The sequence below is a fragment of the Rana temporaria genome, chromosome 9, assembly GCF_905171775.1.
Source record: "Rana temporaria chromosome 9, aRanTem1.1, whole genome shotgun sequence".
Taxonomy (NCBI): Eukaryota; Metazoa; Chordata; class Amphibia; order Anura; family Ranidae; genus Rana; species Rana temporaria.
In genome coordinates this window covers 87,012,868-87,018,335 of record NC_053497.1, presented here as the reverse complement: position 1 = coordinate 87,018,335, position 5,468 = coordinate 87,012,868, and the positions used below count along the sequence as shown (strand labels likewise).

General features: G+C 40.8%; 1 long non-coding RNA gene across 1 annotated transcript; it reads right to left on the bottom strand.

Moving 5' to 3' along the window:
• Positions 1-245: 245 nt before the first annotated feature.
• LOC120914459 lies at positions 246-5,216 on the bottom strand. Its single transcript, XR_005743678.1, has 3 exons — positions 5,132-5,216; positions 4,706-4,764; positions 246-515 (listed from the first exon to the last, which is right to left on the bottom strand). It is a non-coding gene; the product is annotated as an uncharacterized LOC120914459 (long non-coding RNA).
• Positions 5,217-5,468: the final 252 nt, after the last annotated feature.

Below are 5,468 nucleotides of genomic sequence, written 5' to 3'. Positions count from 1 at the left end.
GATGTACATGTACATCCTTTTAGTTTCGCTGTGTGTGTGTGCAGAAGAAAGCATTGGCTAAAGGCACAGAGATAATTAGAGTGGCTCTGTGCCATATGTTAGCTCTGATTGGTCATCACAGTGTAGTACTGTTTTCATTGGTGAGCATGTTTTCCTGTCACAACAGAGGAAAGGGAGAAGGAGGGTTTAATGATTACATCTATTATCACAGAAATACACTGCATCTGAGCACCACAAACCAAAAGTGCAATTTAATAAATTTTTATATTTAAAGCAAAGTCATCAATCCATCCGTGTCTCGATTCTTTATTTTGCTGAGAACACATTTCAAAAACACCCTCCAGCAGTCCTAGTCTTGGCCATCTTGAGTAAGGGCAGATGATTTGTGTAGCATTTACTTCCTGGAATCCATCTCCCCTTAGCTCTGGCATGCAAGCAGTGCTTAGCTGAGAAACCCCATCCTCCCCTCCTGAAGGCTTCTGGACATCATTGGCCTAGGTAATTTCAGGAAGTAACTGAAGAAATGTAAAAATAAAGGTTTAAAACAAGTAAATATGATATACGGTACTTCCCTATCCATTTATTCTAAGTTAGGACTCGGAGCATAAGGATTAAAAATAATCAATGTTGACTGAGAGACTCATCTTTGTCTCATCTTTGTCACTGGCATCCATGAGAATAATGCTGTTCTATAACATCACAAAGGATTAGCTCACCTGTCCACAAAGAATTTTAAAGGTAAAATATCGTACAACACTCTTCCTACCACTCCAACCCCTGTTGCATGTATCTTATCTTATCTTGCACATCTTCAACCACCCTGTCCAACCAGGATAACGATCTGGAATTATAAACAGGAACTACATTCAGATGTTTTAAAATTAAAAGCCAGCAGCTACAAAAAAACGTAGCTGCTGACTTTTAGTAAACAGACCCCCATCTGTGCAAGGATCTAGCGCCCTCCTTACCCAAGCCAGTTTCTTCATTGGTCTTTGGTCCTAGGTGCCAGCATGTAACGGGGGGGCAGCCAGCTGTGACTCCTTGCGGAGTCAGCTGGCTGCCCACTGCATATGTGCAAGATGTGCTGCATTTGTGAATGGTCCTGCAGCCTTCTGGGACCTGTGCTGTGCCCCATAAGTCTGTGGGCAGGGAGGCGGGGAGGAGAATATTCATTCGGATCACCTAGGCAACAAGTGGGAGCAGGTAGTTGTCAAAACTAGGTACCCGCTTCCTCCCAAAAATATATATATATACTGTAATCCAAATGTGGCAGAGGAAGGAGGAGGAGGAGCAAATCTTCCCTTTTTGGTTCCACTTTAAAATATTAAAATGTTAAAAATCGATACTAGCCAGAGAATGTGAAACAACTGGCCCATGAGAATCATTTTGAAAGTCACTGATCAATGTATACTTGCCATTGCAAGCAGTGCAGTATGCAGCCTCCAGAGGTGACGTTTCAAAGCACCAGACCACCAGCTAGTGAGGACTTCAGAAGATGGGGTTTTACATGCACTGTGCACTGCAGGTATGTGGATGGTTTTTGTGAGCTAGTTCACCATTCTATTTCTAGTGAAAAGGTTAACTAACCCTTTAAAGTCATCCCAAAGCATGTAAGTTAAAGGATTGGTGTTTTTTCCCATTTTGCCCTCAAAGTCATATTAAAGGTGGACCCTCTCTGCTGCGTGGTAAAAAAAATTCATTGGTAGATGTAGCATGGTACATTTTAGCCTTAAAATAACCCAATATTGATTATTAAGATTCACTTTCATAGATTTAACAGGATTTGGTTTTTAAGTTCATAGTTTTCAGACTTCATGATGGGTTCAGAGAACACCCCATAAACCAATTTCAAAAACATTTGCTTACCCTTACTTACCTGTATGAAAATAAAACATGCCTATAAAAGAGTTTCATTCACCAACCCAAGACACAAATAAATACATTCCCCACTACCATTATCACTGATATACTCCAATGTGCAAAACAATGAGGACACATAAGTGCTGTCTGCAGGGCCACTGATAAGGGGGTACTGTGATGAACGCAATGTCAGACCACTGCCCTTCTCACCAACTAGTGACACAGCTGAACCATGTGGTTGCACATTTCTTTGGTATCACGGGGGTGTTGACAGAGACCAATTAAGCAGCTCTGAAGTGACCCTGGGATGTCACTGTGTTTATGACTGTACCCTAGGTACATTTTTCTATAAGTATTAAGATCTATGAATACCAACAGTTTACAGTCTGCTAACATGCATATTATTGTCCTTAGCTTTGAAATGGATATAAATATGATAGGTCTCGGATGCCCAGTTCGCCTAAGAGAGGAATTGGGTCAGTTATGTTCCCAGAACTCCTAGGGTAATGATGTTTGGGCTCAAAACACTACAAATTAACTGAGGGAGGTAAATATGTCTATATTCTGTCTGTGTTGTTATTTCAAGAGTTATGAAATATACTGGGATTATGAAGAAGAGACAAAAATGTGGATTGCTAGAGGTTTCAGCTAAGATATTTATGATAGGGTGGTCTGGCAGATCTCTGTTTGTTTTCCAGGCTACTCAAGCTTGTGAAATGGACAGTTTTACGAGGGCACCTAGACTGAATTGTGTATTGGTTAATGGAGAGGTTTATGTGTCTGTGAAATGGACTGATAGGAAGGTCCTGGCATGCAACTAAGAGGTTGTGGATTGTATGCATTGAACAGAGAAGGGAGGGGGAAGGACACTGCAGCTGTGTCTCTGGTTCAACACAGAAAAGACAATGACAAATAAAATGTAATGGCTGAATACTGAACAACATGGTTGCCACACTCACAGTCTGCCGTGTGCCAAGTATGCATGACCATTACAGGTACCACCAGTCCTAATGTATGGGGTCCGAGCCAGCAGTGGGGCCCAGGCACCAGGGGGAATCAGGTGTGGACAGGGAGGATGATTAATGCAGGATAGCAATTACTGGACCCATTCCCCCTATGGCTCTCTGCAGCAGCTGAAAGCTGTCTTCTTTCCTCTTCTTCCAGCCAGCTTTCAGCTGCTGAAGCGAGACCCATACAGGCGATCAGCTCAAGTAATTGCCCCTCTTCCACACTGATAAACCTCACATGCATTATTTGTTTCCCCTGCTGCCCCGGCCTCCCTGTGTATCCCCTACTGCAGTGCTCCTGACTTATATCCTCTTCCTCCATGGCTGCTACAGGCATACAGGGGGATGTTTATTGCACTCTTACTTTCCTGAATGATCATAATGATTGATCGCTACTGACAACTCACTGTTTTCATTCATAACGGAAGCAAAGCAAACTGTGCCTACTATGCTTCAGTTTGTGAATGAACTGTCCAGTGCAGCTGAGGCTGCAGTGAAAGGGACCAAGGAATTTATATAATTAGTCTCTTTCTCTCAAAAGTAAAACAACAGGAGTCTGTTTAGACCCCTCATATTTCACCAAAGTCCCCCCAAACCCCACTCCCACCCCCATTAACATTGTGAAAATAAATAAATAATAATTAACATGCTGAGCCTAAAAAATATTTTAAAAGCTGTAAAAAAATAAACAATGTAAAAAATAATAACACAAATAAATAATAAATTATGGGCTCACATGCATTCTATGGTCAATACAGTGTGAATGAGCGGTTTGTTTGTGATCTTATTTTTGACGTCTGTCAAATTGGGAGCTGTGGCTGTGTTCATGCAGCTGCTGCATCCCCAAAGCGTAACATAGCCTGCCAACACACAGCTCCAGCCACACAAAACAACACTGATTTACACTGTACAGGCCACAGCAGTCAGCATCCCTCTGAATGAGCCACAAAACCTCATTCACACGCAACGCTTTCATTATTAACTCAATACAGTTTTATATTTTAGATTTAGCATTAATTTTGTAAGTTACACAGTGGAACCTTGAATTACAAGCATAATCCGTTCCAGGAGAATGCTTGTAATCCAAAGCACTTACGTATCAAAGAGAGTTTCCCCATAGAAGTCAATGGAAACAAAGATAATTTGTTCCGCATTGACTTCTATGACATGCAATACCGCATATGGCCAGATGTGGGGGGGTGCCAGAGAGCCTCGGAAATACTTGGAAAGGCTCGGGGACAGCTTGGCTGAACTCGGAAAACCTTGGAAAGGCTCGGAAACAAAGTATTTCCATTTTTTTCGAGTATTTCTGAAAAGCTCAGATCGGCTCTGCTCGGCTCCGGGCGCCCCCGCACGTCTGGCCAAATGTGGTACTGCATGCCCCAGTAGCTTGAATTCTGCTCGTCTTGTGAGACAACACTCGCAAACCAAGTCAGAATTTTTTTTTAAAGTTGCTCATTATTCAAAATGCTTGTTAACCGCGTTACTCGTAAACCAAGGTTCCACTGTATTGTGTTTGTTTCCACTAATAATTATTTTAGTGTTTGTTAATGAAAATATTGTTTTGATACTGGGGGGGGGGGCTGTAGGGGAGGTTGTATGGGCCTTGGATTTCTAACAGCTGCCCTGGCTGTTTGATGATACCCCATGCAAGTATGAACACAACTTTTCTTGAACTTTTAATCATAAAGGAAGAGAATGTACAATGATATTGTATTCTTGCATATAGGTGAGGCTAAAAAACAAAACAACATGAGACTGCAAGCTGTGCCATCAACCCTGAATGCGTTGTGTTTTTTCTGTTGCATAATCAGCTGAGAAACAGTGTTGGTGCTTACCTGAGCAGAAAGTAACATTCATGTATCAAGCCACAAGTCACAATGAATGAACAAAGCATCTATAAAACAAAGCATAATTACAGATTCAAACATCACTAAAGCATCACAAATTCCTCACAAAGGAAAATCGCTAAATGGCACTTCAAAGATAAAGCCACAGACATACAGTGACATTGGAGCTTGCTAATGCAGATAATTCAACTGTGGATCGTAAAACAGTTTACATTAAAAACATCCAACATTAACATTTTATTTAAAAATTATACCACAATCTATTTATTTATTTAAAGAAATCTGACTAGTCTGCTTATTCAAAAGCATCTTTTATAACATGATATTTGATACAGATAATATGTAACTGTCTGTAGAATTGATATGCTATTTAACATTTCAATTACGTTTTGTATGTACGGTGTTTTGATATACCATAGCAATCTGTGAAGCTGCAATGTTATGGACCCTACAGCAGCCAAGAGGATGATCGACTGCACATGTTAAGGATGGCTGCCTCCTTGTCAGGGGTTTCTGATTGGTAGTTGTCATGGAAACACTACAGTAAGTAATCTTGGTAGTGACACAAGGCTTTGGCTTGTGTTTAAATGGGATTTCTTCTATCTTACACCACCTTTTCTCTGTCCTGTATATGTTTGAAAATATTACAATGGAGGCAGAAGAAGTCTATACAGGCTCTACTATTTATAGCCAAGCAGTAAATAATATATGAATGTGCTTTTCATTTGAAGGGAAAATACTTTTAATTTAA